The following is a 23,108-nucleotide window of genomic DNA, read 5'->3' as shown; positions in this document are numbered from 1 at the left end:
TGACCAGGACAGGAGTGGCAAGATCATGCAAGCACATGGTAGCCTGTCATGGCTGCAAAAATGGGGGGCTGGTCACTACTACACGTCTATCTCCATCTTTCCTGAAAATTTCCGTTTGTCCTCTTTATTTCTCTCATATAGCTTATATATTACAACATAATGTTCAAGCAATATGAAAATTACAACATGGTTATATTTTTAATTGAATTATTACTGTGAATACAAGGAAAAAACAACCTGTTTCCCATTTTTCTTATATGATTAAGCATTTTCCATATTACAACTGAAAAACCTTTTAGCCATAACTGGCTCCATAGGCAGTAGTGCTTTTTTTAAAGATTTATTTATTTATTATGAATACAACATCGTGCCTCCATGTATGTCTGCACGACAGAAGAAGGCACAAGATGGATGGTTGTGAGCCACCATGTGGTTGCTGGAAATTGAATTCAGGACCTATGGAAGAGCAGTCAGTGCTCTTAACCACTGAGCTATCACTCTAGCCCCTGGCAGCAGTTTTTATAATTGCCAGAAAAACGAGTTACTAGTTTCACTTTTCATATTTCAGAGTCCAGTCCAATTACCATAACTAATCATCCAATTCTTTCTTTTCTAGCCACAAGAAGTCATTATTTGATGCTTTGTTTTAGCTATGATGGACACTGAAACCAGTGAACACATTTTCCAATATCAAAAAGAACTTGTGTTAACTCCTGGGACTTGATCATTTTCCTTACTCTTTAACCCAAACCACAGTCTATAAGGCTCTTCAAGAGAAACTCATAGATACTAGCTGTTTAAAACTACCTTGTTCTTATTTTTTATCCTCTGCAGCCTCTGCTTTTTCAGGGGGAGGGGCAACACTATCCTGCCTACACCTACATCAATTTTCTCTCTAAACTATCCTCTATTGCAATCGCTCACTGTATTTTTTAGCAACCCTGAATTATCAAAATTCTATTTAAAGGAACACTATTATTACATAAAACCATCACTTCAGTTAAACAGCACATCTTAAGGGGAAATCAGCTTCCATGAGAAAATAACACGGTAGTAAAGGCAGTGGGGAATGCCCCACACTCATTCCCACCATGCTAATACCAGAGAAACAAATGGCAGCTACAAACATGTAAAGGCACAGCAGTACTGAGAGACATTCTGATGCCAAAGCCTTGCCAGTCTGAGATTTGCCCATCAGTGCTTTGATTCCTGATGGACATATCTCTCCAATTTAAGTGCCACCTGCTGCTCCCCAGGCAATAACAGAAGCAGCCTCTGGCTCCTGCCAATACTTGGATTCAACACAGTCCTGAGCAGAAACCAAAGTTCACCTTAGATGAGATCAAGTGGTGTGTCCCTTCCAAGGTTCACTTTAAACACCCTCCTTCTGTGTTAGTTATTAGGCAATCCCAATCTTTGTATCTCTTAAAGTCATATTGCCCCATTAATTTCCATACTGCAGTTTTTATTTTATAGAAGTTGCTCTACAGTGGAATCCTAATCCTTCTCCAAGCCTACTTGCTCAGAATTGCATTTTAGGTTCCTATTTTTAAATCTTACTTACTTAATGCTGTATGAGTGTTTTCTCAACATGTATGTGTATGAACCACATTCGTGCAGTGTCTGGTGCATTCAGAAGCTAGAAGATGGCATCAGAAACCTTGTGACTGGAGTTATGGGTGACTGAGCCTTGTGGCTGCTCATAATCTCTTGGGTCCTCTGGAAAAGCAACCAGTGCCTTTCACTGCTGAGCCAATATTTAACACCAGGGATTGAAGTGAAACTTACCTTTCTTTGATTATCACTTTCTTTTTATTTTTTCTATTCTTTTCTCTTACTTGTTCTTCTTTTGTAATTGCTTGCCTGTATACTTGAGACAGAATCTCACTATGTAGTTCTGGGTGTTCTCAAACCCTCTAGGTAGGCCAGGCTAGCCTTGAACTCAAAGAGATCTACCCCCATCTACCTCCTGAGTGTGGTATTAAAGATATGTGGCATCTTGCCTTGCTAACTTGAACTTCTATTTTTTAAAAATATTTTTTGTAATCAGGTAGTGATGCCACACACCTTTAATCCCAGCACACTAGAATCAGCTACAAGGGGATCTCTGAAGTTCAAGACCAGCATGGTTTACAGGGTGAGTTCACAACAGCCAAGGCTACACAGAGAATCTCTGTTTCCCAAAACCAACAAGAAAAAAGTATTTTGTGTAAATAGATAAATAAATGAAAAAAATAAAACATTAGCCAAGAGTATTAAGTAGCATATGCTTTTAAACTCAGCACTCCAGGGACAGGGGCAGGTGGATCTCAGAATTCCTACCCAACCTGGTCTACAGAGAGAGTTCTAGAACAGCCAAGGCTGCATGAGAAACCCTGCCTTAAACAAACAAACAAATAAGTACACACACACACACACACACACACACACACACACACACACACAGGTTGCCATCAGAGGCCATCTCTACCAACTTCCTCCCAGGATTCAGTTAGGTTGCTGCAATACAGAGAAAGGACTCACATAATTTCCTATCTAAGAGGTGAGGAATGAACTCACATGCATGCTGTTTGCTCTTTATTCGTCTACCTCGGGTACTGAAAGTCTACAGCTTTTATACACATAATATCAGAAATTCTTTGGCAATAAGAAAGGCTACAAAACGATTTCCTCAGGATCACAGAAGCATTCCTTGCAGACAGAGAAGAGTCAAAGAGCAGTAACTGCTCAGTGTATTTTATGACTCCTGGAGGCAGCTGCAGTTGTAAAAGGTTTAGGCTTATCTCTTGAAGTGAAAAGGGGTCATTAAAAAGGAAAGACAGAACCAAGGAAAAATCAAGGAGGAAAAGGGGAATTCATACACTGTTCTATGTTTTAACAGTGTGGCTAAATATGTAAGTTAAAAGTCTGTCGAAAAAAAGCGAGACTCAGGAAGCACACTTCTTTTCCAGATGCCCGAGAAGCCTCAGCAACACGGTGAGTAACCATAGCAACCTGTGTATACCCGGAGGAACCATGAAGCGTTGACTTGTTTCAGCACATTCGACAAATGTAAATTGGCAATAAAATCCTTTTAAGTCTAAAGATACGTCTTCTGTGCTACGCTGTTAGAACATAGGAAAAGGCCGATAATTATTTTTACAAAATGGGCAGTCTGACACCTCCCAGCCGTTATGACACTCACTTCTCACCGATTTCATGTGAGAATGCTTACTTTTCCCGGTGATGTTAAATCGTTTAATAACCTTTAACTGTTAGTTACACAGATCTTAGGGCTAAATAATTTATCAATAAACTTAGGTAAAAGTGTATATGAGGTGCTAATAGCCTTCCTGCCGGGGCAGGGAGTGCAGCGTTTCTGACAGCGGCAGTCTGGGATAGTTCAGGGCACTGTAGAAAGGCTTTGAAACAGCAAAGCGCACCCCCTCTCTGTCCTTGAGCATTGTCTGTGAAAGTCCCTTATTCTGTCTATACAAGGACAGCCCGTGTGGCCAAATCCTAAGAGTCAAGCACTTCAAATAAAAATCATGCAGGTCTTTGCTGAATATTATAGGGTTTTTAGTTTTGTTTTTGTCAGAATTTACCTGATGGTCCCCGAGGAGAAGTTAAACACAAAAATACAAATTCAAACAGCTAAATGAGCAGGCCTGTTGTATTTGCTTACCTAGCAAATTCATTTAAATCCTAGAGTATGTCTGTCAAAGGCCAGGGTTTTCATGTAACGTGGCTGGCATTAAACTGTTTTTGACAATATGCAGCCACCAGGTTTACCAGTCTTGAAAATAATGTCTTAGTTTTTCTTTAAATATAAACAAACAAAAAGTAGTGTCCTTACATACAGAAATCACACTGTGCCTATGGGTACTCTTCCCATTTCTAGATTAACACTCTCAAGTTATGTCTGAGTTAGCTATCAGAATAGTGCAGTCCTGTTTTTATATTTAGAATTTTATCCTGCCCAGGAGAAACACATGAAATACAGAAGGATTATAGAACTAGATTCACGAGTTCATTCAAAACTCCTTCTATGAAGGGGAGATGTAAAGATGAGCAAGGCATAGTGTTCTTCCCAAGAGGAGCGGTGTGGTGTGGGTGTAAGCTGTGGCTGAAACTGCAAAGGAGTGTCACAATCTGTCACGTGCTCTGACATCACTTCTACTTGCTGTTGTGTTCCTGATGCCTAGGATTCCTGGATTCTTACTAATTTGAATAGAAATGAAACCTGATGGTGGTAGAATACATGGTATGAACAGCAGTAGTGGATATGACCAGAAAATAATAAAGGTGGAGAGATGACTCAGGAATAAGAGCACATGCCGTTCTTGTCAGAGGACCCAAGTTCAGTATCAAGCACCCAGTCACCTCCTCACGATTTCACCTTAAGGGAATTCCCATGCTACAAAACAAGAAAATAGATGTTTACTGAATTAATTTTTTAAATTTTTACTGTATTATTATGTGTGGGCTTGTGTGGGTATTAATGAGCCAGGACATCTATATGGAAGGCAGAAAAGAACAATTGTGATTTTTTTTTTGCATTGATGTGTTGTCTTTTTTATTAATATTTTTTATTTTCCATTTTAAATTTAGATAAGAAACAAGGTTGCTTCACAAGTCAGTTCCAGGTCCCTCTCCCTTTCCCTCCCCTCCTCCCGTGCCCTCCCCCCTTCCCCCCCCCACCCTGTTATCCCCTCATTCCCCCAGGGAGGGTGAGGCCCTCCATGGGGGTGTCCATAGTCTGTCATTTCATATAGGGCAGGGCCTAGACCCTTCCCCAAGAGTTCAGGGTGAGAGTGCACCTCACATAGAACAATTGTGATTAACTATTGCTTTGGTTTGACCTGTGGACCCTTTATGTGATATTTTGCCTATTTAACTGCTTTCTTGAGAAAATAAAACACACAGATTTCTTTTGACTCTGTGTGTGTGACAAAGGGGAGGTGGTCATGTGGTAGCTTTAGGAGAGAGACACAGATATAAGAAAAGAAAACTTCTACAGTTTGTAAGGACCCTTAAGGTAGAATGGTGAGGAGGTAATTTAGGAATAAAAATAAGGACTCTGGAAGATCAAGGAAAGCATGCCCAGGTTTTGGCAAGTAACTGAAAGAAGGAAAAGAAGAAAAAGGGCAGAAAACAAAAAAGCTACACTTTTCTGAGTAAGGACCTGGGAGAGCCAGCAGGCATAGCACAGGGCTGCTGCTGGACTGCACAAACAGCAGGGATTCTGGGAAGGAAACGTCACATTAAAGGGATAAATACTCTTTCCAGCACTTGAACTTGGTTTAAGGTGAATTGACCTTCCTGAGGCGTGGATCCTAAGCCTGGTGATTGAGCAACCCAACTGGATCAAGTCTTAAGGGAGGAGACAATGGCTTGTCCACACCCAGAGGTACAGGCCACTCTTTTAACCAGAAGATAATAACTTTCCCTTAATGGGCTTTCAATGCTATTGTAATACTATCCAACACCGGGGGTTTAGGCACATGGGTCCACTTCCAGACTTCCTATGGGTGTTGAAGATTTCAAGACCCTGTGCTTTCTTAGCAAACACTCAGTCTTTGAGTGACCCCAGCTCCAAAATCCACAGGCTTTGTTTCTCTGAATTGCAAGTAATGTAGTTGCACTTCTATAAACACAATTTGCGTTTTATCAAAATGAGAAAACGTTCTCATTTGGAAAGTACTCATTTGCAAATAATAAACACTTCTGACTTCCCATACTTACCTTAGCATAATTTGCAAAAATGTATCGTTTCATAAAACACATCAGTTTATTTCAGAATGTTTTTCAAATCTAAAGAAATAAAGACTTTGTAACATTAGTCTTTATAATATTTATTAACAGATTTTTATTAGTGTATGAGTCTTTTTACACAGTCATCCCTAGTAACTAAGGAAAAACTGACCATGTTTGGAATTCCTATCCATTTTCATTGATACAGTGCTAGCAAATAATTATTCTATAATTTTTGTTGATCTGAGTTTGACTTTTATCTGTATTTAAAAGACAATTGTTGCATCATTATTTATGCTTTTCAGCATAGATAATGTCTACAGTTTCATGTACACATGATCATATTAAATCATTTATTAGTATTACATCCTCCTTAATGTTTAATGGTCATTTTATTATTTTTATGCTTTATGTTTTGTGTGAAACTGCTAAAATTATAGAGAATTTTTTTAATTTGGTTGCTATTTGATAAAGTTCACAAAACTATCTATGGAAAATTGTATACTTTGTTTTGTTTGTTTGGTTTGGTTTTTTGAAAAGATATAATGTTTTAATTTGGGACTTCATTAAAACCTACGTAAATATTATTTCAACATTTAGAATTATATCAGGTAGAATGTTAGATATCATTCAAAAATTTTAAAATCTTATTACAAAATATTGAAGAAACATAAACAATGGAAGAAATATTAGTTACTCTGGGTACTCTACCATGAGTGGCATTAGAGATAAATGTCACCCAGAATTTTTGAAGTCTACATAAATATGCTCTCTGAGAAATCATAAAGATGATTCCTGTTAGGAATGAGTTAGAGGTACTGGATACAGCCCCACTCTTCCAATGTAATCTCTTTTTAAAATTTATTTGGCTTATGTGTTAAAATTATTTTTGGCATGCACACTTAATATAAATATTCAGGTTCAAATTTAAATATTGTAATCATATATAATAGTAAGTCCATACTATTTTATCAGTTAGAATATTCTAAATAACTTAAAACCAACTAAAATTATATCTTTGGGAATATTAAATGCTTCGTGAATTTTAAAAATTCTACATATAGATTTTGGCAAAGATTTCTTTTCAAAACAGGATCCAACATATACTTATATAAATTTTTATCTTGTTATATATTGGGTAACATAACATTCATGTTGTGTTTTCAAAATGTTTGTTTTGTTTATTTGTTTTTTCGTTTTATCAAGGGCTGCTAAGAACACTATTGGCAAGAAAAATTAAAAATGGACCTCTTCCTCTTACCATTTACAAATAATCTTTTAAAATGCTCTAAGAGGAAAAGGTAAGAACTATAAATATAAGATGTTGATAAAATGCGAAAATATATTTGTTAAAGAATTAGAAATCTGTTTTTTTTTTGTTTATCTTCAAAAGCAGAAGAGGCTAAGCTAAACTTCATTAGTTGGAGTCATAAAAATAAACATTTCTCTGCATTAAAAAAAATTGAAAGTACTGAAAAGACAAATCATAAACCTGGAGAAAGCACAACACACACACACACACACACACTTAAGCATTCTATAAAGAAAGGTCATAACTTCATAATGTGGAAGGGAAATCACGTGAGATGACTCAGGATTAAAAAGCAAAACAAACTTGAACTGAGACCAAAAGTATTCAGCCATAAAATATGGACAGACGATCTGAATGAACGTTTTCCATGAATGAGTTTACAGGTGAACAACACACATACTGGAGTATAGTCAGCCTCATTACACTTGAGGTCATCCAAGTTCAGGTTAAAACAATTAAAATCCACAGTGAGGTAGAGCTTCCTCCTCTGATTATGATCTAAAGAGAAACATTAGAGTGAGTGCACAGGGAAACCTCAGATACTGCTGTATTGTGTTGTGGATGGCAGCATCAGCAGCTCCTTGGAAACAGTCTGCCACTTGTCCAGACTTTAAAGATCCTGATCATTAGGCTCATGTAGTAACACATCAGAGAGAAGTAAGAACAGATACACATGAACCCCTTACAGGGAACTGGGATGATGACACAGCATCAGGAAGGGTGTATTCCTATTTCTCCAGGTCACCGCCCACTGCCAGTTAAACTCCCCAAGGTCCTGTGAGAAATATCTGCCCACTCTTCCTCCCCTGAGCTCCTGGGATCCCTGCTGCACCCCACTTCCCTGCTCATGCCAAGGACTGGCCAGGAGTTCCACCGGATGTCTTCGCTGCCCTACCAGGAACAACTGTGTCATCTTGCTCCATAGGATTCCCATTTCGGAACACAGGTCAGGGTAAACTCGGTTCTGCCCAAGAACATGATGCCATTTCCACCCAATTTCCCCTTACCTTGTGAAGCCCACATAGGATCTCATAGTTTGCTTGGTGCTGTGTGTAGGACACCACAGAAGCTTAAGCAGGGAGGTACCCTGGTCTTTTTCTAATCATATTTTGTCTCAATGAGGGAATAACGAAACTAAGGAATTATGTTCCTGGTGATGTCTGCAAAAGATTCATGGACATAGGAAAGGGTTGAGACCAAAATGTAAAACAGGACAAACATATGGTACATGAATATTAATAGAAAAGAATAGTAGTCAAAAATTGGGAACGAAGCTAATGTCAGTCAAATTAGAAATGAGAAAGTGTGAACTTTCTGTTACAAAATAGATTTAACATTACTTAAAACAAAACTGTCTGTGTCCTACAACATGACAGTACTTTCAAACATTGTAAACATCAAAGTCAGTCACAAAGTACCACCTATTTTCTACCAGCTACACAAAGAAAAGCTCAGAGTAAGGAAACAAGGGTGCTACATGACTAAGGGATCACAGCCTGTGTCCCAATATGCCAGGTTATACACACGTAGAAACCACACAAAAAAGCCAACCAAAGAAGCCACATTAATTGTGCAGAAAAAATAGACTCGTTGTGATCACTTCAGGAAGACAGACAATGTGAGCCAGTCACCCTTACTCGACTCCATCTTTGGGCCTCTGACAAGACATGTGCATAGATAGCTAAGAAGTCCACCATTGTGTGGTCCCTTGCCCACCATTATCTTAGCTCCAAGGCTCTTCAGTAAGCTTCGCCTACCATAGACCGTAAATGACCCTCTTGAGGACAGACTCCTCCTAGGTGCCCCCAAGGCATCAGACATTTCTTCTTCAAACAAAAGGTCACCGGGAAACTTGTAATTTCTTGGGGTCCATTCTTTCAATAGTCTGATAGTGAAGGAGGGAAGCAGAAGTGTCTCATTAGAATGTATTCACTCCTGCAGACTGACTAGTTACAAGAAAGCAGAGTCCTGGTTGGGCAGGGCAGGACACAATGGAAAAGCTAAAAGAACAAGGCTTCTATCTAGAATAAAATAGACTCTAAACTTAATTGGAGTGTTTAGAATTCTGAGGTTATTCTGTGAACCACTGACTCATATATCTAAAATCATTAAATACTATGGTAAGTGATTGATATTGCCAACATTCATATGAAAACACACTGAACTGTGATGTTTTAAAAAATGATACTCAACAGTTATCTCTCTCTTTCAAGTTCTTTATCAAGAAAGCTACATTAGAAGAAGGCAAGGGAGAGAGAAAGAGTTCTAACTTTCCACTGTTCTCCCAGTACATTATACATTATACATGCAAGGCCACTGAGAATCAGGAATAATTTCACAGGTTCATATCTGCCTTCTGGATTTTGAACTTGGCACCCAGAGGCTGTGAATATCTCCTGTGTGTGTGTGTGTGTGTGTGTGTGTGTGTGTGTGTTTGCTTTTATGAGTACTAGTTACACTTTAACCTTTAACTAATTATTACTTTCTATATCTGCAGGAGCAGAGTAATCACCATTTGAAAGGCAGCTCTGAATTTAACCAAGATGTTCGTGAAAATGACAGCAGCCCTGCTCCTGCTACAGCTGAGTGGCTTCTTTGGATCTGGGAGTGGGGGGAAGGTGCTGGTGTGGCCAGTGGAATTCAGCCACTGGCTCAACTTAAAGACAATCCTGGATGAGCTGGTGAAGAAGGGTCATGAGGTGACTGTTCTGATACCCTCAGTTTCCTTTTCCTATGAGGTTAAGGACACATCTGCTATTGAATTTGAGACTTATCCTTCATCATATGACATGGATGGTATAGAGGAAATTTTCAGAGAATCCATCAATAAACATATTTATGAATTGCCAAAGCTATCGTTTTGGAGATACTTTTTAATGTTGCAAGAACTCTTTTTGTTAGACTCAGAATATGCTGAAAGTCTCTGCAAAGATGTTGTTTTGAACAAGGAACTCATGGCAAAACTACACAATTCAAGCTTTGATGTCATCCTGGCAGATCCCTTCGTACCCTGTGGTGACCTGCTGGCCGAGATTCTCCAGATACCACTTGTGTTCAGTCTCCGCTTCTTTCCTGGCTCCACGTATGAAAAGTACAGTGGAGGACTCCCCTACCTCCTTCCTACGTGCCACCTGCTCTGTCAGAACTGAGTGACCGGATGACATTCATGGAGAGGGTACAAAATGTAATCTATGTGCTTTGTTTTGACTTTTGGTTCCAAACATTTAATGAGAAGAAGTGGAATCAGCTTTACAGTGAAGTATTAGGTAAGTGCCTGTTCAGTTGGGATTGTTGCATTCTAAACGTGCTGTGTCATTGGAGGAGAACTTGAAAGAACAGGATTGACAGCAGCAGGACTTATCTCTCCTAAGCAAAATGGTGAAAAGTCTGCGAAATTATCTGTCAAAATCAAAGCATTGTGGAAAAACCTATGTCCCAATGCCAAATTGAAAAGCCTTGGCTATGACTTGCACAGGACACTTCAGTATGGCATATACTCACAAAGCAATGTTTTATGGGCTTCTCTAAGCAATTACATAGCCATTTACTAAGTATTTTATCTCACCTTTTAGAACAATTTTACCTCACGACCACCATTATTATCATTATTTTTTATTTGTGTACTGATTGAGACACATGTGAAATTCAAAGAACAATCTGTGGAGTCTATTCTCTTTACATTTTTATACATATTCTGAGGATGGAAGTGTGTTTGCCACCTTGCATAGCAAGTGTTTTAATCCATTGTCCCATTTGGTTGTTTTAAATTCATTCAGTGTATTCTAGAATGAGAGAGATACAGATTGAGGACTGACACATATTTCTACCACAGTTATCTAGACAGCATGGAGAACTCATCACACTTAAGGTAATTTGTTATTTTGCTTAAAATTGAATATTTTTTGACTTTACATAATTAATTTACATAATGAATTTCTCCACAATTGTGACATACACCATCTCTGTCTTAAGACAGAGGTTTACGAATGCAGGATTTTAGAGAATCCATGTTCAGTCACAGGTGTTATGAGAAGCTTTTTCTTTGCTAGCCGCTTTGGTTTATCACCCGCCAGTCGCCTGGGCTCTGCCGAGTTGTAGTCCCCAAATAACACACAAGACGCTGTATTAATTATGAAGCTGTTGGCCTTGCTTGTTTCTAACTGGCTAGCTCTGACTTAAGTAATTACTCCATAATTGTTAATCTAAGTATGTCTCTTACCAGAGAGGTTTCCGGGCTTCCTACTCCAATGGCGTTAATCTCGACTCTTGTGTTTCTCCTTCCCAGAATCCTCCTGGACTCCTAGTCCCACCTATCTAGATTCCTATTGGCCAGCAGTACTTTATTGACAAATAACAGGGCTTCCCCAACACACAGGGTGTTTAAAATTCTTCTCTTTTAAACTTTTAATAGTGCCAGCAAATGGCAATGGCTCAGCAGTGAAAGGCACATGCTATCAAAAACTAGAAGACCTTAAGTAATGAAAAGACATAAATGCCTTCCTACAAATATCCTCTGGCCTGTGATCTCTACACACATTCACACACACACACACACACACACACACACACACACAAATATAATTAAGTAAATAGCTTTTAAAATACTACAATGCTCAAGTGTCAACATGGAAATTATTAGCTTTAGAGTTTCAAATGGTGTCTTGTTTTTATAAATTTTTGGTTTAACTTAGAAACAAACTTGCTTCACATGTCAATCCCAGCTACCTCTCCCTCCTCTCCTCCCTTGCCCCTCTACCAATCCCTCAGCCCACCACCCAGTTCCCACACCATTCCCCAGGGAGGGTGGCACCATTCATAGGTATATCCAAGTCTGTCATTTCATTCAGGGCAGGACCTAAGCCCTCCCCCATGTGTCGAGTCTGAGAGAGCATCCCTCTATGTGGAATGGGTTCCCAAAGTTCATTCGTACACCATGGTGAATACTGATCTACTACCCAAGGCCCCAGAGATTGCTGAGATCTCCTCACTGACACCACATTCAGGGGGTCTGGATCAGTCTAACATGGTCTCTCAGCCATCAGTCTGAGGTCAAAGAGCTCCCCCTTGTCAGGTCAGCTGTCTCTGTGGGTTTCACAATCATGGTCCTGACTCCTTTGCTCATCACTCCTCCCTCTCTGTCACTGGGATCCAGGAGTTCAGTTTGGTGCTTAGCTGTGGGTGTCTGCCTCTGCTTCCATTAGTCACTGTATGAAGGTTTGCCAGTGGGATTGTAGGCGGGCACTCTCCTGATCCATGTCTAAAATCCATATACGAGTGGGTACATACCATGTTTGGCTTTTGTGACCTCATTCAGGATGGTTTCTTCCAGTGCCATCCATTTGCCTGCAAATATCAAGATTCCATTGGTTTTTTCCCACTGAGTTGTACTTCATTGTGTAAATGTACCACATTTTCTCAGTACACTCTTCAGTTGATGGGCTTCCAGGATCTGGCTATTACAAATAATGCTGCTATGAACATAGTGGAACAGACATCCTTGTTGTATGAATATGCATATTTTGATATATGCCTAAAAGTGGAATTGCTGTGTTTTGTGGTAGACTGAGACCCATTTTCCTGAGGAATGTCCATACTGATTTCCAAATTGGCTGTACAAGTCAGCACTCCCCTTTCTCCACATCCTCTCCAGCATAAACTATCATTGGTGCTTTTGATTTTAGCCATTCTGACAGGAGTGAGATGGTATCTCAGAGTTGTTTTGATTTGCATTTCCCGGACGGCTAAGGATGTAGAGCACTTTTGTAAGTGTCTCTCAGCCATTTTAGACTTCTCTGTTGAGAATTCTCTATTCAGTTCTGTAGGTCACTCTTTAATTGAATCGTTGGTGATTTGGAGATTTGATTCTTGAGTTCTTTGTAAATTTTGAAGATTAGCCCTCTGTCACATATGGGGTTAGTGGGCTGCCTTTTTGTCTTGTTGACTGTGTCCTTTGCCTTACAGAAGCTTGTTGGTTTCAGGAAGTTCCATTTATTAATTGTCAATCTCAGTCTCTGTGCTAATGGTTATGTTCAGGAAGCGAACTCCTGTACCAATTCCTTCAAGGGTACCTTCCACTTTCTCTTCTAACAACACAACTGAAAGCTCTAGAACAAAAGGAAGCAAACTCACTCGGGAAATGTAGATTCCAGGAAATAATCAAATTGAGGGATGAAATCAATGAAGTAGAAACTAGGAAAACAAAATAAAGAGTCAGTGTAACAAAGAGTTGGTTCTTTGAGAAAAATCAACAAAATAGTCAAACCTTTATCCAAATTTAGCAAACTGCAGAGTATGAACATGCAAATTAGCAAAATCAGAAATAAAAAGTGGGACATAACAACTGACACTGAGGAAGTCCAGAGAAGCATCAGGTCATATTTTGAAATTGTGTCTTTTTAAAGGACATGTTGTATTAAATAAGTGTCTCTATATTCTAGGACTTATTATCACTTATTATTTGCAGATATTCTTACACATACATTGGGTCATAATTTAAGAGCAGTACCAGGACAACGAGCTCAGGCATAATCAACATTATCCTGGAGGTCAGCCAGGAGGATATAGTGAGTCCCTGTCTCAAAATGAAATTCTGAAACAGAATCCCCTCAAATGTTTACACTGGACATGATGGCACACACCTATAATCCCTGCAGTTGAGATGTGTTGGAAGAGGATCTGGAGTTCAAGGTCAACTTCGATTACATATGACATAGGGACCATCCTGGGATCCATCAGAAAATCTTAAAGCAAAACAAAACAACACAGGATTCTCAGTTCACTTACAGGAACACACATTAAGCTTCCAGTAGCTAAACAGAGGCAACTGGATGGAGAGTTCCAAGAAAGGTGTTTCCTTTAGTATGACAAACATGATTCATGTATAATAGACATTTGATTATTCTTCAGTGGTATATCTAGATATTTGCTAGTAATGAATTTCCAAGGTGTGCTACAAATGTGTTGCCTTAACCCAAGTCACACACACACACACACACACACACACACACACACACACACACACACACTATCCCAACCACACATTTGTAAACAACTCAGTCTATATCATCAAAAATGCTTTCAGAAGACTACCTAATATATTCATTTTCACCTGACATGTTTGTCACCTGTTGTACCTTCACTGTTCTGATTCCTCTTCAGGAAGACCCACGACACTCGTGGAGATGATGGGGAAAGCAGATATATGGCTCATCAGAACCTACTGGGATCTGGAATTTCCTCACCCATTCTTACCAAATTTTGATTTTGTTGGAGGACTGCACTGCAGACCTGCCAAGCCTCTGCCTAAGGTAGATATATTCCTGTTTGCTTGCTTCTCTTTGCCTTGCACATTTGGCAGGATGATACATTTCATTCCCTCAGAAGGTTGGTGTCGAATTCCAGAAGGACACAAGAAATTAGATAAAGAAACAGGCCAGTAGAAACAAGAGTCTGAACTTCCTTTATGAACCCTGTGGAAGATCTAAGGATAGCGACAGTTAGAGCACTACTTAGTACAGAGAAAATCTCAGTGATTCATGCAGAACATACAGACAAGTGACAGGGACACCACACAGGAAAGTGCTGACTATACAGAGACACAAAGTGTGCACAGGCTCACCCAGAAACACCAGCAGTTCTACTCTGAAGACAAACTGTGAGCCAGCAAGAAAACTATGGAATGTTACAGTGAGGAAAGGCCCAGTGGCCTGGCAGTAAAAGTAAAGAGGGGAGATGGGGCACAGCTAGGGAAACAGTCTTGCTTAGTGAAGAAAACTCAGGATCTCTCTGGTCACTAAAACCTGCCCTTAGTCAGTGATTGTAAATGAATTGTGTAAGCTCACAGGATGATATCGCTCTGAAAGTGCAGAGGAATGCTTTGTGATTTTAACTAACATGACATTTCATGATGCAAGAAAAGTGAATTTTTTTCTGCTCTAGAAAGAATTGTCTCTGGAAACCACCACTTTAGTTGTGCAATGACAGCAACATACAATGTGTTATTATGCCCAAGACTGCATTCTCTTTCAAAGCTAATTGAGACGTATAGTAACTGAGAAATCTGAAAGCAATGAGAAGATTCCTAAGTTCTGTGCAGGCCAGCGATGTTTACAGATGTGTTCAGGAATATTACTTTCTCTAGGTGAAGATGTGTTCTATTTGTGTGTGCTGCAGAATGGTACTTTATGTGGAGGCATGCTTCTATTGTTTATACTGCATTTGTTGTGTGTTGCATTCATTTCTCCTTTATTACACCTAACTGATGTAATAAAGAGCTGAACAGCCAGTAACTACACGGAGAAAGGATAAGCAGGGCTGGCAGGCAGAGAGTATCAATTGGAGGAGATATGTAGACTTGCGAAGAATGAGAGAAGAAGGAGGAGAAAATGAGGGACACGTATGGGGCTAGAAACCAGTCAAAATCATGGAAGCATAAAGGAAAATTACAGTAAATTAGAGGCTGGAAAGGGAAAAGAGAACTTTGGACTTACTACAAATTATATTTTTCAAGATGAAAATGGAAAAAGAAAAGAAAAGATTACTGTGTTCCCAGGCTATTTCTCTGAGCACATGCATATGTGTAACAGAGAACTGTAACTATCCAGTTGGCTGCAACTCTACATTTTATATGTGGATGTGCACAGTTTTAAAGCACCCACTTCTCTAACATTTCTAATGCTGCTAGGTGTCTTCCTGTGGTGGGAGTTCTTATGCAGGAGGTTTGCTGCTCCAGCTCTTTCTGATGGGCTGATATTTCATTACCAGGACATAGAAGACTTCGTCCAGTCATCCGGAGAACACGGTGTTGTGGTGTTTTCCCTGGGGTCCATGGTGGGAAACCTATCAGAAGAAAGGGCCAATGTGATTGCAGCAGGCCTCGCCCAGATTCCACAGAAGGTGAGATACAAACTCACTGTTTCATCCTCACTAAGATGGTCACATCCTGGTCAGGTGTGACTGCAGAGACCACCTGTGTGACACTGAAGCTGTTGTGATAGCTCTAGCTCACTTCTGAAGTCACCTGTGACACAGAAATAAATGGGACAGATGCCAAATTCTGGATGGTGTTTTTGTTAATAACAAGTATTTGCGCACTTGGTGTTAGGAAGTCATTATAGGCAGATGACAGAATATGCCTTGTTATTTCCTCCATTTTCCTCAAGGAAACACATGATTCTGCACATACTACAGTGTAATCAGACCGCTATTAAATTTTAACCAATAACAACCAGTAGCAATAAGCAGAAAATTGACATTGGTAGGAGAAGAGAGGAGGAACATTCTGAAAGTGCATATATTGCTCACACAGAAGACCTGAACTTACTTCTGAGTCCCCCTGTATGGCAGCTCTAAATTGCCTGTAACTGCATCCAAAGCACTCTTCTGGCCTCAGATGACACCCACAGATATTTCCAATACATATGCACTTACACACACACACACACACACACACACACACACACACACACACACAAACACACATAGACAGGCAGGCACACACATACAAACATACTAACTTACACAAAAATAAAATTAAATCCTTTTTATAAATGCAATTTATACTATTCTAGATTGTTCATTTTTCCTTCATTTTATATATCCTTTTGATCAGTGGTTCTCATTAGGAAATGCTTTCAGAGATTTACTCATGTTTTGGTGACTCCAACCATAGGTTACCTTTGTTGCTACTCTGTAACTATAATTTTGCTACCATTATGAATTGTAATGTAAATATCTCATTTTTCTGGCAGTCTTAGAGAACATCTGTGAAAGGGTCATTTGATCCCCAAAGGGGTGTTTTAGATTATTGTTTTTTTCCTGAGAACATAGAGAAGTTTAGGGTATGGATTTTTATAGGAGAGGAGATAAGGAGTTGTGGGAGAAGAAACCATAAGTAGAATATATTTCATGGAAAAATATCATTTAAATAAAAGAAAAATATAAAATCTAAACTTAGAAACTTGGAATTGGGTGATAGTCTTATATTTGTATTCTTGTCCAAATGAGATCTCCAACATTTTAAAATAGGAGTATGCACAGTACTGTTTACCCTGCTATTCAAAAAAAAAAAAAAAAAGACAGGATTTGCCAGCCTCAGTTCCAGCAGGGGGGACTGACCTGTTAATTCTGAAACAGGGGGCAAGGGTAACTTGAGAACATACTCTGTACTTAGTGTCATGCTTCAAGGATCTAATCTAATAAAATACCTCTAATAAAGGGGATCATAAGGCCTGGTTGTGGTGGCCCACACCTTTGATCCCAGCACTTCAGAGGCAGAAGCAGGCAGATCTCTGTGTGTTCAAGACCAGCCTGGTCTATAAGAGCTAGTTCCAGGACAGGCTCGAAAGCCACAGAGAAAGCCTGTCTGGAAAAACCAAAAAAAAAAAAAATGGGTAGAGGTATTACAAGTGAACTAATTCAGATACCATGGACAAATACTTGTAGTCAATTTGGAAGATAAAAACTGCTATAAATATGTATTGGAAAAACAAAACCAGGTATATGAAGTAGTGACTGTGATGGATTATTGAACTGGAATTACTTTCATACATTTCTTAACTCCTGATTGACATTACTGAACCTAAAATTCCCTAAGTTGCTGTTGACTAAATGTGAATGTGGCATGCTGAAACTTGGACAAGAATAAGAATGAATGCAGGAGAGTGAAGGGCACTTGCATCCTGGCTGTAGAATTCTTCATGGTTCCCATCATCCATCCACACTGCCTGGCTCTTAGACACTGGGCATTTATCTCCACTGTTACTTAGTCTATCCAGAATTCTAGCAGGAGTAACTTGATATTTAACCATAGTGATAAGAGTTTAACTTCACATTAACAGGTTCTTTGGCGATTTGAAGGCAAGAAGCCAGACACCTTGGGCTCCAACACTCGGCTGTACAAATGGATCCCCCAGAACGACCTTCTCGGTAAGCATCAGAAACACCTGAGACATGAGGAATGGCTGCTCAGGAAGGTGAATGTCAATGTTAATGCATTTATGACAACTGTGATCTTGTCCTGGAGAAAATGGATGAAGAACTGGTAAGAATATGCTGTACAGTGACAGTGGAGATGGACAATCCATCTCTATCTCTGCTGTAATTATCTTTCAGATACACTTAAGTCAGTCTTTCTTTGTTCCTCCTATTTCTGTAACTTACATCTACCCTTTCCCCTACTGTAGGGAAATTTTTAATGTCAGCAGGAATGATATTCTTTCATCAACGACTCTTCATTTACTGTGCTCCACCACAGACCCGCACATCACCAGATGGTACTACACATGATGAAGTCTCCTCAATCTGATTTCATCAAAATGACCCCAGCCCCTATTGTGTGGAGCCAACCCATGCAAAGCATTAACTTTACTGTTTCTGTAGGAGAGCACATTCTCCCAAACCACTGCCTGTGCTTGAACATGCTGTTTGCTCACTTCGGAGGAGTTCTTCCCTTTTAGTCCATATCACAAAATCATTCTACTTCCCCACTCCACCTCTCCTATATACCCTGTTATAATCCTTCAGGGACTTGGGATACTCCTTTGTCTAAGACATGAGGGTAAATCAATGCACTCCTATGGTTATGACAATGTCATCTAGAGAATATTTAGCCTTTGTATGCTTTTCCCCTGCTTCTCATTTCTTTCTCAGGCTTATGATTAACAGTTGCCCTTAATTTCTCCCCTTGCTAGGTCATCCTAAAACCAGAGCTTTTATAACTCATGGTGGCACCAATGGCCTCTATGAGGCGATCTACCACGGGGTCCCTGTGGTTGGCATTCCTTTGTTTGGAGACCAGTTTGATAATGTTGTTCACATGAAGACCAAGGGAGCGGGTGTTAGACTGGACTTTCTCACAATGTCCAGTACAGATTTGCTCAATGCCGTGAAGACAGTCACTACTGACCCTTTGTGAGTACAGTGATCTTTTAATTTGTAGTGTTCAAGATAAATTTCCTCAACAACAACTATTCATTTATTTTGTATGATTTAATAAAACATCCTCCAATTGCATCTTGTTACTGCAAATTTACTTCTTTGCTATGGCTGAATAATATTATACTATATTTTATTAATTTTATAGTATAACAATAAAGAACATATTCAGTGTTTTCATACCCCCTTTTTATCCATTGTCCCCTACGGTCACCTCAGTCAATTCCACTTAGCTATTATGGCTTGTGCTGCAATAGCCATGGACTTGCCAGTATCTATTTGATATTTTGCTTACTGTTTCTTTAATAAGACTTCTAGTAGCAGTAAAGTTCAACTTGGGGCATTTCTGTTTTCAGTATATTCAGGAATCTGCTACGTTTTTCACAATATCCACACAACAGTACACTCTGACCAATCTCAGTAAGATTTCCACTTTATGGCATCCCCAGATGGGTGAGTGGGTGAAGGTTCTTTACCCCTCTAACAGCTTGAGTTTCATCCCTGGAATTCATATGGTGGAGGAAGTGAACTGACTCCTACAAACTGTCATCTCCTCTCCACACACACACAGCACATACAAATGTATTTTTTAATTCTCTGCATGCCTAGCAGGCAATACTTTGGTTTTGTGTTTGTGTGTTTGTTTCTTTGCAGTGCTAGGGTTGAATTCAGGCCACTGGGTATTCTATCAATGGTGTACACCCTAGTACTTATATCATCCTTTGAAAGACATGTAACTTCCTCGTTGTTTATCTGCTTTTAATCAGTGATAAGTATTTTACTTTTCATGGCACAGTCAGTCATCAAAAGCATCAACATAATTGATTACTCTGTATTCGACTATCTCACTTACCATGGTTGGAATGGTTTAATAACAACCATATCCTGAAAAGGTTTACTTTCAAAATAGTTTTCCATTTCTTTTTTGAAAAGGATTTCTCAGAGAATACCAATTTGCAGGCTAACTTTCAACCATGCCCCACCCCAAGCTTTACCTCTCCTATTGTTCTTGTATGACAGGATTCGGTCTCATTATGCTATCTCTGACCTTTCACAAGCCTGACGCTCTTCAGTAAACTGATTGGCATTTAATGCTGTTTTCCTGCTTCTCCTTTACATTTATCCTTAGCTACAAAGAGAATGCCATGCGGCTATCAAGAATTCACCACGATCAGCCAGTGAAGCCCCTGGATAGAGCCGTCTTCTGGGTTGAGTACGTCATGCGCAACAAAGGAGCCAAGCACCTTCGTGTGGCAGCACACGACCTCACCTGGTTCCAGTACCACTCTCTGGACGTGATTGGATTCCTGCTTGCCTGTGTGGTGACTGTGATCTTCATCACCACAAAGTGCTATCTCTTTTGTTGTCAGAAGTTTACTAGCGCTGGAAAAAAGAAAAGGGAGTAACTGAGGTGGGGAGAACAGACACATGGACCTCCTCCAGTGTATCACAGCAAGGGAGGCTGTGTTGGAACAGTCTTTCATCCTGTGACAAGACAACTTTTCTTTCCTTGACTCATCAAATCACAATATTATTCAATAAGTTTCAATACCTGATTATGTGTTCAAAATATTTTTGGTCACTGTGCAATACAGTTGGAAAAAGTTAACATCAAACTATTGTAGTGCCTCTTAAAATATACTTTTGTGGTGTTGGAGAGATCGCTCCATGATGTTAAGAGCACTTGTTGTTCTTGTAGAATATCTGAATCTTATCTCTAAAACCCACAGGTGGTTCACAATTACCAATAACTCCAAGTATCTGATGCCCTCCTCTGACTCCTTCAGGCACTGTATGTACACTGTGTACATACATAGATGCAGGCAAGAACACTCACACACATAAAAATAAACAAATCTTAAAAGAACTACTGTAAGTTCCATGTTACTCTGCCATCATTTACCAGGCTTAATTCCAGTTCATAAGAAATGATGAACAACAACAACAAAAAAATCAACAAGATAGACAAACCCTTATTCCAACCAATTAAAGGACACAGGGAGAATATCCAGATTAACAAAATCAGAAGCAAGACAGTGGGACATAACAGCAGACACTTAGGGAAATTCAGAGACTCATAAGGACATAATTTAATAACCCACACTCCGCAAAATTGGAAAATCTAAAAGAAACGGATAATTTTCTCAATAGGTATCACTTACCAAAGTTATATTAAGATCATATTAACAATTTGAATAGACCTATAACACCTAGTGAAATAAAGGCAGTCACTAAGCCTGTCAACTAAATAAAAAGCCCTTTAATTCATTGTTTTGAGATTTTTGTATCGTTTCAAAAAATATTACTTGAATTAAGATAATAGATATGTTAACGGGTTTAACATTTTACACAGTAAACATTTTACTATGTACATACATACCATAAAATATGCAATTCAACTATTTATTTACTGAGTCTGCAAGGAATGTAATGTTAAAATACCTGAAATTCACAATTGTAGCAGAAACCGCAAATAAATAATAAATCACATAGGAGAAAGGAGTAGATCATATAGATTTACTTAAGAATAAATATACATTAAAAATTGTAAACATCTATGATTTACCTGGGTGACTTCCCAAATAGCAGAGACAAGTTGGACAAGATACACCATGGGGATATTTCATATGAAGGAATTACTTTACGTCCACTTCAGTTCTTGTATGTGCTGTAAGATACTTCATAATTGCGTTTGTACCCTTCAGGGAAAATCAGATTGGGTGACTTTTTAAAATTAAAGTATGACATAATTTTCTCCCAATTTCTTCTTCCAATCCTTCCCATTTACCCCCACCCCACCACACTACCTCTAAAGATCATGGCCTCTTTTGTTCTTTGTTATAATCTCATACACACACACACACACACACACACACACACACACACACTTAAGTATATAAATAGAATTGCTCAGTCTGTTATATATATATATATATGAATGATTTCAGGACATTGAATAACCAATTGGGGGGTTATCACTAGGGATATGGTAATATTTTATTATTTATTAAAACTTGTCTGAAGGTACGGAAAGCAAAGCTAGCCACTATGGTGATACACACATTTAATCCCAGCAGTCATAATAGCTAGCCATAGAGCCAGGCAGTGGTGGCACACACCTTTAATCACAGGCCTCTAGAGACAAGCAGATGGATCTGTTAGTTAAAGGCCACAATGAGCTAAAGAGAAACAGCTCACACAAAGGTGATCTCAGAACTTGGGATCACATGCCTTTAATCCCAGCACTAGGGAGATATAAAAGGAAGAAACAAAGGGTCTAATGAGAGAATTATTCTCCAATCATGATGAGGACAGGCCAGCCCTTTCAGCCTGAGGGAGAGAGGTAAGAGCTGGTTGCTTTGCTCCTCTGATCTTCAGTTTGAACCCCAATATCTGTCTCTGGGTCCTTTTTCGTGTTACAGGAAGAACTATTTTTCCCTCTCTCAATGTTCCTCACAGTCTTGCAAGTCTATGGGCAGACCTCTGTGAGGTTTCTGCCTTTCAGTGTTGTTAACATTGTTTATTGGTCTTATATTCAGTCAGGTCTTGTTTTAACAACAGTATTTTTGAGGTGTCATTCTACAACAATATTGTGGCAGCTTTCCTGATCTTCTGCTTCTTGAGTGATATTTGTATTTTTAAAACCCCAGTGGGTGTTATGGATTTAGAATGATCAAAAAAAAGACCATATTGTTTGTAAAAGGGATGCTGTATTTGTAAAAAAACAATTCAGAAGCTATTCTCTCTCATTGAGGGCTAGACTGGATTGGAGATGATCCAGGGGTGCTGATGATGGAATGTGGGCATTCTGCCCCTCACCAAGCCAGGTTCATGTCAGGCAAAAACAGCTATGGACTGGTACCAGGGTCAGGGGATGAGATGTCTACGCAGAAAGTTCCAGGCTAGTCAAGGTCATGTAGTGAACTCACAAACAAAAAGGGCAATCTATACACTTTAGAAAACACTGAAAACATATATCACAATCCCATCATTTTCATATGTATATTCTTATAGTAAAAAGATGAAATGCCCGGCGGTGGAGCACGCCTTTAATCCCAGCACTCGGGAGGCAGAGGCAGATGGATCTCTGTGAGTTGGAGACCAAGCCTGGTCTACAGAGCAAGTTCCA

General features: G+C 39.3%; 1 pseudogene; it reads left to right on the top strand.

The window, feature by feature from the left end:
• Positions 1-2,837: 2,837 nt before the first annotated feature.
• On the top strand, positions 2,838-21,740 carry LOC121140859 (annotated as a pseudogene).
• The last annotated feature ends 1,368 nt before the right edge of the window (positions 21,741-23,108 follow it).

Source organism: Mesocricetus auratus, unplaced genomic scaffold (genome assembly GCF_017639785.1).
Source record: "Mesocricetus auratus isolate SY011 unplaced genomic scaffold, BCM_Maur_2.0 Super-Scaffold_100006, whole genome shotgun sequence".
Classification (NCBI taxonomy): Eukaryota; Metazoa; Chordata; class Mammalia; order Rodentia; family Cricetidae; genus Mesocricetus; species Mesocricetus auratus.
Note: the sequence above shows the minus strand (reverse complement) of the source record. Positions and strands in the feature narration are given on the sequence as shown.